Raw genomic sequence first — 11,304 nt, forward strand, 5'->3', positions numbered from 1 at the left:
TTCATACAGCTTCCAAACTACCAAAACATAACAAAAAAACCCCACAAACAACTAATCCAGAAGCTGGAGAGGTAACTTGGCTGCAATTCTGTTGACAACAAGAGATAATTCAGAATTTATAGATTTAAAATTAAAAGCCCAGATTTTCCATTTCCCAAAGATCCTCCACTGCCTCATTTTTGTCCTGGAGGGTACAGCAGACATTGGAAACTTCTGTTAACGGGGAAGACATGACTGATTTGCCAGCAGCCTATGACACCATGATCAACTTTTTAACTACATCTAAAAATGAGATCTGGAAGTCTCCAGGATACACTGCCCCCTAAATTCAGATTCCCATTCTAAAGTAGTCAAATAGGAGGAAAAACCAGCTGCAAAAAGCCAGTACTCAACTGGAAAAAAATTCCTAAGCAGAAATCAATTTTCCAAATTAAAAAACCTTTAGCACAAGAGGCATTGACCTCTCCTATCCCTGACCAAATTATGAGGAATGTCAAAAGATACACCCCTCCCCCAGCTTCCAACTTCCAAGCAGACCACAATATAGAAAAATTCATGGTTGCAGTGCTGAATCATCTAACAAAACCAGCAGCCTTATCTTGAGCTTCAGTCTTACCCAGCTGTGATTCTGTGCTCGAAATGCTGATCTGCCGTTTTCCAGGAACACTCGTTAAATCAGGCTAAGCCAACCACTCCCATCTCTTCCAGTGCACCTCAGCAAGTCAAATGATTAATTTTATTCAATGTTACTTTCACCTCAGGGAAAAAAAAAATATCAGTATGTTCTAAGGGAAATCTGGAGTTCTATGGAAAATGTTCTGGAGTTATCTGAATCCATCATCCCCTGGTCTATTTCAAATATTGATCTAGAGGTTCCACGATGGAACAGACTGGTACTTCCTCAAAAATTTCTGCAGAAATTTCTCTAAGTGATGTTTCCTGTTCTGAACTGAACTGTTTTCCTCCATTTTAAGGTATTTGCAATAGCAGCCAAAGGCTTTGGGATATGATGGAATGAGGAAATGCACTGCACAGGATGCAAAACTCCTCTCTATCACCAATCTTTTAAGTCAAAACAACCAAAAAAAAAAAAAAAAAAAAAAAAAAAAAAAAAAACCACAAAAAAACAAACCAAAAAAAAAACCCAAAAAAAAACCAACCTCACCTATTAAGGGTTTTTGCCCAGCTAAAACAATTATTTTAATTGTCCCTCTAAACACACTGAGCTAACACAAATAAAGGGAAGCATCCTGTGCAACAAGGCCATTATAAAAAAAACTCTTGAAATTAATCCATTAATAACTTATGAGTGATGACCAAATTGCAAGGCAATGAAGTAAAATAACAAAGCTGAAAGACAGTGACAGAATATGTTCAATAACACCAAGTCTTTACAACAGTCAGATGTAATTTTCATCACTTTATTTTAAGCCTCTGCATAATATAGTTTTGAGTTTATAATTACTCAAAATGAGATATAACCAGAGTTAAATGCAATAAAAGAAAACAAAATATAGTTACTCTAATTCAATTTGACTTATATCTCACACAAGCCTTAAAAAAAGTTTTTAAATGCTTATCAATTTCAATTACATCCTAGTTAAAATTTTTAAAAAATGCAAGTTCAGACTTGAATCATATTTACAATTATTGTAAATTTTTTTTATCAGCCTTTTCAAAATTCTAAGTGCCACCTACAAAACTCCAACTTTTTGGACAAATGAGGTCCTTGTTCTCAAGGATGCTTACATGCTTCGTCTATAGAAAGTATCCATTCATGACAACCAAAACAAATTAAAAATTAAGCAGGAAATAACCACATTACTTACTAGATTACTACTTATTACTAGTTAGTCACCTGTTTAATTTCAATAATCAACTAATAACTGTTTCATCCAGGCCAACCACTCCAAGCACTTAAACTCCACACGCTCCCAGCTATTTCAAATTCCCATCTGACTCAAACTACAAATCCTGGTGAAGCTTATTTGACTTTAGGAAGTCCAATACAAAAAGAAGGTGAGGCTGTTTGAATAATGAAGTTTGCCATTTTTGAGCCAGTCTTGCTGTTTTTCACTCGGAATCCTGGGTATAAACTCAGCAGTACAAATAAACACAGACCTTCTTCCTGGGAAGTATGTAAGAAATGGAAAGCTGCTTAGGAAATCAGCAATATCTTCACTTTTCACAGAATACTCTTATGCTGTTAAAGAAAAGGCTGTAAATAACTGATTTTTTCAGTTCATTTCAATAACAATAATGAAAAGAACATTATCAGGTGAATACTTGAACTCTTTTACAGATATAAAAGGATTTAATGAAATCAAAGCACACAAAGTGAGTAACTGATTATCAATTTTGGTTTTGTAGATCTAATTTAGCAAATCCAATGCAAAATAAAGAAAAATGCAATGGTTCACCTAAATCAAAACTTTGGAAAGGAAAAAAAATCATTGCTGCTCAATTTTCACCTCATTTATTTTAATATTTACAGGACCGACTGTGTTCATTTCATTGTATAATCGACTATGTGGGTCAAAATTCCCTCTACTGCAAAGATTTGATATTTCCTCCAGAATCCAGCTCACTTGTCAGTTATATCAGAACTACACAAGGATTTCCAGAGATTAGGACTAATCTCAGAGCTCTTCAGTAAGTGCAAGTGTAGTGAAAGCTCTTTAGGCAGAACAGGGCTTTGCCTGTCTCATGTAAGACACTCAATGTGCATTTACAGATGCACAGCTCCTGTCTACCAAGGTGGGAGGGGAAAATTAAGCTCCTGTCAAATGGCAAAGTTTCTGGGACATTACCCTCCCCCTTCCCTTTTTTATACACCTTAAATTAAGAAAATCAAACCCCACTCTGGCATATTTAAAAGAAGTCTCACCCAACACACAGATAAACCCCACGAAGTTTATCTGCTCTGCAGAAAGCTGCTCTGCAGTGCCAGGTTTTCTGGCACAGTGCCACAACACTCAAAGCACATCACTCACTGTAAATTCTCACAGAATTCACTTCCAGCAGCCTTGGAACCAAGCCATGAGCACGGGGAATTGTCCTCATGGCAGGTACAGCCTATGGTTGTGGCTTTCTGCCTCACCTTCCTCCTCATTTGTGGGATGACACAAATACCAGTTACTGCCCAGCTGCTGCTCTGCACTGACAAAGGTGTTTCTCAAAACCTCACTTATGGTGTGTAGGAAGAATAACACCCCTTCACCCACAGAATAATCCCAAAAGTATCAGGCAGGCTCCTGGCATTTTGTGGGATTTTGTGGGCAGAAACACTCCAGAAGAATCCCAAGTCCTATGTACGTCCAGCAAGCCTGGAAATCCTGGATGTACCACGAGCATGCAACAGGCTGGTTTTCAACACCCTGTACTGCTGCCTCCCACAAAAAGGCAGCTAATGGACTTCCTGAAGGAATCATGCTCCTCCACCCAAAAATCAGGGCACCAGCATGAAGTAGGAAGACAATATAGATAAATTACAGCATCTACAGTGAACTTGATTTAAGGAAGAAATACAAGAAAAAGGTCAATGATAAAAAAGTCAAGATAACCAAACCCCGAAGTCCTGAATCAGCAGACACACTTTTAACATCCTTTAAGTTACCCAGCCTTCCAGCACTGCTGTACAATCAGGCATGGTCTACCAGATATAGAAATAACTTGCCAGCTGAATTATTAGCCCAGCCTAAGTTCTCATTTGTCATTTTCAGCCTCCCTAAAGAGTTAACCAACATATTGAACAACATCTTTTGAAGTGCAGTTTTAAGACTCTTACAACAAACCTGGCATGTAAATGTTTTAGTGCTCAACAGAAGAACACTTAATTAAGTCACTAGTCTGAAACAAGTTCCAACACATTTTCTTGGACATGGGATGTAAATATGGTGGGTACCAAAGCACTCAGAGAGAGCATACACATTAAAGAAATTACATATTAAATGAATTAATTTATCACCTATCTGTCAGTATACAGAGACTGTTCCTGGGAGTGTTGACTCTGAACAATGAAAACATGTTTGCAGAGCTTGGTAATTGCTGTCTAGTCTACATTTTCAATTTATAGCAATGACAGTGCCCTATTTTCAACAGAAAGATTTTAAATCCAAAATATTTTTAACTCTATAACACTATTAAAGACACTGCTCATTAGAGGTGGCTGCAAATTCTTTTTCCCTTTGGGGGAGTGGAGAGGTAGAAAAGCTCAACCACTTTCATATGAAAAGTTAGTAAATCAGGTCCAATTTAAGAGATTCTGCTTACCATGCCAGCAGAACAAATGATCTAAATTAATATCCAGAACATCTGGATGCAGTGGTTAGCTGGAATTAAAAGCATCTTCCAAAGAAGAAAACAGCCAACAAAGGAACAGAGAGAGCTTTGCTACTGTCCCCTCTGTGGCAGAACCATAACATAAAATATTTACATGTTTGTGTGGGTATTTTAAGCATTGTTTTAAAATTCTGTTAAACAAACAAGGCCATGCAACACTCCTTGAAGTTTTAAGGACTTGCTTTCTCTAAGTGACACCAGAGATTTCCAGTCAAAACCTTTTTTCCACTGTATTTTTCTGGTTTTCCTCCTCCTGCCTGGAGGTTACCCCTAGCTTTTTAACTTGGGCAGTGTCTTCAGCCTCTCCCTCCCAGCACTAGGGAGCTCCGTGCCCCACGTCAGCACCTCCCCTGGCCACAGCCAGCCTGCCATACCCTGAGCACTCCTGTGATGCTGAGCTGCTGCTCAGCACTCTTTGCATGAGAATGGAGGGACACAGCAGCAGCTTGTCCCAGGCCACACAGGAAGCTTTTTGGCAACACAGTGAGCTGAACCTGTTTCCCAAGTCCCAGAGCAACAACCTCACTATTGAACCACCTTTCTTCTACATAAAATACCTGAAACTATTCAGATTTTAAGGCAAAGGCATATGTTCAAACCTGAAAACTGTTTAAACTGTTGAATGCCACAAATGTCTACCAGACCTGCAACTCCCTACTTGTGCAGATAACATCTGTTAAGAGTAAGTGGCTCATACAGTTCTGCACCAGAAAGCTTAATAAGTTCCTTCTCCAAGATTAAAGAAACACCTACACATTCTAGATGCTTCTGCAAGTCCCTGGAGGGAGAAAATGCTGTTTAGTGCTGAGACAATGAACCAGCTTCCTTCCTCAACAGCAACAAAACCCTGCTGCTTTACCTAGCACTGAGAGGAAAGCGTTATTTATAGAACTGAGCCCTATACCAAAACGTACCTAAATACTTCTCACAGTTAGGGTACAGCATGCATCAAGATGACCTTAGACCCATATATTTTCAAAGTCCTAATTTGAAAGATCAGAAAAAAATTTGAAGCAGCTCAGCCATATCCCTCCATTCCAACTAATTTCAGTGATTCTCTGCATTGAAGTATAACTTCAAAACCTGAACCATTGTCACTCAGACCTCTTCAGCAGGTGAATCTTTTAAAGTGGTTACATTATTTTCATATGTCAAATAAACTCACTAGGATTATCATATTTAGGTTTCTTGTATAATTCTATGAATCATTGACAGCTATGCTTCTAGCCATTTGCATTTAGTCCCATTGCATTTAGTTTTAAAACCAAAAGAATACATGAACTGACTTTTCTGTTTCTTTATATAATTTCCTGATGAATTCTTAAGCACTTGTTCCACGCTGTAAAAATGTCTTATGCTAAAGCCAGTTACCTAAATTCCCATTTTGGCACTGAAATAGCTTACTATCCTGTATTTTCATGCAATTATACAACTGCACAAAGGTTCACTTGGCTGCAAACCCCAGTAAGTATTTTCTAAGACTGTTCCTATTGTTCATAACTATCAGTGAAAAAAAAAAAAAAAACAACCCCACCAAAACCCATCTTGCAAGACAGATACATGCTCTCATATCACAAGCTATTGTTTGTCTAGACACTGATGCAGAGCTGGATACATCCAAAAGCACAGCAGAGCATGCAAAAATTCTCATTAGAGCATGTACTCACTCCCCAGCACTGCTGGTTTGCTGCACTTTGGAGGAACTGCATTTACTATGATAACTGTCAGCTTAAATAACCAGGAACAGTCAGTAATAAAGACATAGATGGAATTCTAAATCTACTAAAATAGATTAAGAATTTTGCTGGCCTGGCAGTTTGGGCTACATCCAACACTGCACTGGAGACTGTGTTACAAGCAGAGACCTGTTCTCATTTCAGTAATGTCCTCAAGTTCTTTCTAATCTGTTACAGTCAATAAAAACTGACTTCTGCACTTCCTCTCTTCTACACCAACTCTCTGACATGCCATCAGCCTTTATTTGAGCTGAGATATCTCTGCTGCTTTCTGGAACAAGCTCCAGCTACCTGGAAAAAAATGCCTTTTCCTGCATTCAGGTCTCTTCCTCATGCACATGTCTTCTGTATTCCCCATGTGTGTGTCTGTCTTCTGTCACTCAGCTACTACTCCTGAGGAAAAATAAATACAGGAGGAGAAGAGGGAAAGCATGAAGATGCTGCCTATTTTCTTTATACAATGATTATTCTTTGCCTATTCTCTAAGTTGTATGAAAGCATCTGCTCCCCTGAAACATCTCAGCACTGCACTACACCTGCCAGTGACCCACTGTGCATCTTCTGCTTTAATTTCACCCCTAAAATGCAGAGCTATGCAATGGAACATGAGGCCAAATGTAGTTTTAAAGCAGAGAAATAGCTCAAGAAAATAGATGCCTTTAGAATTTATGAACTTGGAATTAAATCTTCTACACTCGCAAAAATCAAATCACTGATTTTTGAGAGTCACACAAAGTGACTCGTGAGTCACACAAAGGTTTGTATTTTATGCAAAGCTGACTCCAGCAGTGTAGCACTCAGTGATGCCCAGGACACATAAAACCCCCATGTATTATTTCTTGAATTATCACTTTCTGCATCAGTGCTTATCTATCCCTGAATTAAAAGACTCTCCTCCAAATATCAGCCAGGCCCAGCATCTCTCCCCACCACAGAGAGATTTCAGCCCACTTTTTAACACTTCCCCATGTGACAAAGGGGAAAACTGCACTTCTACACTTCTGTGCTTCACAAACCTGACAGCTCCATGCATTGTTACTGCTGTGACTCTCTCAACTAAAAATAACATGTAGGAGGAAACAAGACTGAATGGACCTAAAATGCAAGTTCATAAGGCAGAGTAACTCTTGAGAGAGCAACCACTCAGCTACCACACACACTTCCAGCTCAGTTAGGATTGTGTTTGTGCTGCGTCAAAATGAATGCAGCTCAAATATAAAAAAAAAAAAACCCAAAGCAAAACACAAAACCCAAAAAATCCTGTTGCTTTGGTTTCAACAGTGAGAAGCCACTCCTCACACATCGTAGGCCCCAAAATGGCAGGAGCAAATACGGCTCTGTCCTGCAGGGTCATGTATGGGATTGGGTAAGGAGAGAAAATTTATCTTTATAGACATTACAGCCTCTGTCAGGAAAGCAAGGAATTTGTCAGAAGGCATCAAAGAAGTTGATGCTGTTCAGCTTGCTCTATGCCTAGTAGCCTCCTTAAAAGTACTCTGCTTTGAGAAGAAGGTGAAGCATGGAGAGATGGAGGTCTTAAGAATATAAAAAAAAATTTAAAAGATTCCACCTCTCAGCTTTACTCAGGTAACACCACTCTGCTGATGCCTAATTCAGGTGCTGAGTGTAACAAAAAACTGTTTCCCCACTCGAAGACTGTTCCTTCTGCTCGATTATAAACACAGTACACTGCTTAGTGAAAATTAAGACATTTTTCTTACAGAAGGCCTCAAAGCAGAAGCTTGCCAAAGAGAAAATTGCTGTCCTCTTGATGTTACTTTGCAAACATTTGATGCACCAACATAATGCCTTTTTATGAAGGTCATGCATTAGTTCCTCCCAAGGGAGCTGCACAACACACACGGAATTTTAGTCTGCACAACACATACAGAATTTAAGTCCTTGTTAAGTCCAGCAGCATGTCAAATGCCTATCTGGAATTCTACAGGTGATAAAAACCGCGCATATAACAACAGTGGTTACAGTTTAACGTTCATTTATAGTCAAGTTATCCATTTAAAGACACTTTGTCTCAGTAAGTAACCAGCCCCGGTTACAGCTAACCCAGAGCACGGCTCGGAGCGTGCCAACAGCCTGCCCGCACATCCCTCTCCACAGCTAAAAACGCACCCGGCGCCGCTCGCTGCCTGTCCCAGCCCCTCCGAGCTCTGCCGGGACGGGGATCCCAAAGGCGCAGCGAGACGAAGCGGCGGCCCGGGGCGCCCTCACGGAGCCCCGCAGCAGCACCAGCTCTGCCCGCTGCCACCGCTCCTGCCCGCTGCCATCGCTACCACCGCTCCTGCCCGCTGCCACCGCTCCATCGCTCCTGCCCGCTGCCACCGCTCCTGCCCGCTGCCACCGCTCCATCGCTCCTGCCCGCTGCCACCGCTCCATCGCTCCTGCCCGCTGCCACCGCTCCTGCCCGCTACCATCGCTACCACCGCTCCTGCCCGCTGCCACCGCTCCATCGCTCCTGCCCGCTGCCACCGCTCCTGCCCGCTGCCATCGCTACCACCGCTCCTGCCCGCTGCCATCGCTCCATCGCTCCTGCCCGCCGCCACCGCTCCTGCCCGCTACCATCGCTACCACCGCTCCTGCCCGCTGCCATCGCTCCATCGCTCCTGCCCGCTGCCATCGCTACCACCGCTCCTGCCCGCTGCCACCGCTCCTGCCCGCTGCCATCGCTACCACCGCTCCTGCCCGCTGCCACCGCTCCATTGCTCCTGCCCGCTGCCACCGCTCCATCGCTCCTGCCCGCTGCCCCCGCTCCTGCCCGCTGCCATCGCTCCATCGCTCCTGCCCGCTACCTTCGCTCCTGCCCGCTGCCATCGCTCCTGCCCGCTGCCACCGCTCCTGCCCGCTGCCATCGCTCCTGCCCGCTGCCACCGCTCCTGCCCGCTGCCATCGCTCCTGCCCGCTGCCATCGCTCCTGCCCGCTGCCATCGCTGCCCCCGCTCCTGCCCGCCGTGCTCGCACGGCCGAGCGGCGGAGGCAGCGCGCACCGTGACGAGCGCTGAGATCACCTCGCCTCTTACCTCCGGGGGCCGTGACAGCGCCCTGCCCGCGCCACCGGGGCTCCCCGCACCGCGCCGGCCCCACGGGCAGAGCCCCCGCGCCGCAGAGCGCCTTCCAGGGAAAGCGGAAAGGAAAAAAAAGGAGGGAGAGGGAACAGGACAGTGCCCTGCGCGGTCACACACCGGGCAGGCGCGGAAGGAAGGGCATCACCCGGGGCGGGCCGAGCCCCGCCCCGGGCCGAGGCACTTACTGGAGTGGTGGCAGTGCGGGAGCCCCGTGAGGAGAGCCGGGCGCTCCCCGGGCCCGCTCCCGGCCCCGCGCCCGCGCCCGCACCGGGAACGGGCTGCTCCCGCCGCCTCCGTCCGCACCGCCGGCGCCCGCACTGCGCACGCGCCGCCGCGCCACCGCCCGCACCGCCCCGCGGCCTGCCGGGACATGTAGTGCGGAGCGGAGGCAGGGGCGAGGCGCAGGGCATGATGGGAATTGTAGTCCAAACCCTGGGGTTTTAATCGCGCGTTTGATGGGGAGGCCGCAGCAGGGAGGGAAATGTTGCGTGTTTTGTAAAATTCTTCCCTGGGAGGGTGAGGAGGCCCTGGCCCAGAGAAGCTGTGGCTGCCCCGTCCTTGAAAGCGTCCAAGGCCAGGCTGGACGGGGCTTGGAGCAGCCTGGGACGGTGGAAGGTGTCCCTGCCCATGGCAGAGGGTGGAAATTCATGGGCTTTTGAGTCCCTTCCAACCCAAACTGATTTGTGATCTATGATTCTGCAAGCTGCCATTCACCACCCACATGATATTTAACAGGCCAGTTGCCAGATTCTGCACCTGGGATAGATCAGCCCTGGATGTCTGGGCAGATTCTGGAATGACACCGGAGAGCAACGCCCTGGAAAAGGAGCGGGGGGTCCTGGCTGATGGCAAATCGAATATGAGCACCCCTAGAACACACAGCACAGTTGGCTTCCCTTACTCAAGGACATCCTGCAGCTAACAAGCTTTAAGGATGTAGTAAATCAAGAGGTTGATATATGTCTGTGTATACTTTGCTAACGTGGCAAAAAACTCGAGGTCTGTGTCCCACAGCTGAACTATCTTCACCTGGAGGCTCAGGTGCTGCCTCACAGCCTTTTGCCATCGGTCCTAGCAGCAAATGACAATTTCCCGAAATGATGTTTAACCAGTTTTACCAGGAAGTTACTTCTTTTCTAAGCAGATATTAAATTTGTACTGAAAAACTTTGTGTTTTCTGAAATAGCAACGCAGACATTTTTTTTTTCCCTCTCTTAAAGCAGTGATATCTCTAATTATGGAAATCATTTGAACTCTGCCGCTGCCTGTAAATGCATCTTTGTTTCAAGCTGGCATGTAACACTCCTACTTCACAGTGAGACAAAAGCTGTAATCAGAGCACAACAATAAAAGCTGAAGTCAGCCTCAAACAATGCCGCACCATCCCCATGGCAACTTTTCCCTATCAAACCCCGGAGAGGTCACACACTCTGCAGCTGCACGAGCCAGGAGCTTTTCAGTTTGGACTTCATTCACAATTATTCCTACATTTTTTTGGTCGTTTTTCACTTAACAGTGTTTTACTGGAGTTCATACCAGACAATTAGCAGTGGGTGGCACCACGTCTCTCCCCCACTGGAGTTCCAAAGTGACATTTCTCATCCTTGATGGGACTGTGGCAGCTATTAAATGACTGCAGGACGTGTCCTGCCATCACGGTGCACATGGAAGAACCTTTTGCAAAATTGTACACCCTTCCTGCACTCAAAAATCCATGCAGTCAAAAGCCATTCCACAGCAGATGAAAACTACAGCAGCCTGCAGCCTGATATGCCTTAACTTGCAAATATTTTCTCCAGCCTCCCACACGAGGTTTGAATAACCATGTATTCTGACAGTAGGACTCAGGAAAGGCTAAAAAGATAGTTAGATTTAAAAGAAGGAGTGTATTTTATTGGAATTTGGTAGCAAAGCTCATGTTGTGCTTTACCATGGTTTCTATCATGGAACACTACTGCAGCTTTGCTCTTAGGGTGGCCTAATTCTCCCCGTTTAGTGAGGAGACAATCAGGTGTATAAAGAACTATTTTTACTTAAACTGAGACACAGACGTTTAAAATAGCTACATTCTGTCAGCTGTGCTGTTCGCACAAGTATTTACATGAAATTCACATGTGGGGAACCAAAAGATGAAGAGTTGTGAATCT

The 11,304-nt window shown here is 44.5% G+C and overlaps 1 protein-coding gene across 5 annotated transcripts in view; it reads right to left on the bottom strand.

The window, feature by feature from the left end:
- The window catches only part of PLEKHA1 (pleckstrin homology domain containing A1), a 31,805-nt gene extending 22,351 nt beyond the window's left edge, over positions 1–9,454 (bottom strand). For 4 of the 5 annotated variants that reach the window (XM_053948754.1, XM_053948749.1, XM_053948752.1 and 1 more), the window contains exon 1: positions 9,343–9,454. The gene's annotated coding sequence lies outside the window, so the exon portion shown is untranslated. Of the gene's footprint in view, positions 1–9,112; positions 9,205–9,342 lie in introns of those variants that run through there. The other variant, XM_053948750.1, reaches the window with a different exon arrangement.
- Between the last annotated feature and the right edge of the window lie 1,850 nt (positions 9,455–11,304).

This window comes from Vidua chalybeata, chromosome 8 (genome assembly GCF_026979565.1).
Source record: "Vidua chalybeata isolate OUT-0048 chromosome 8, bVidCha1 merged haplotype, whole genome shotgun sequence".
NCBI classification, from domain to species: Eukaryota; Metazoa; Chordata; class Aves; order Passeriformes; family Viduidae; genus Vidua; species Vidua chalybeata.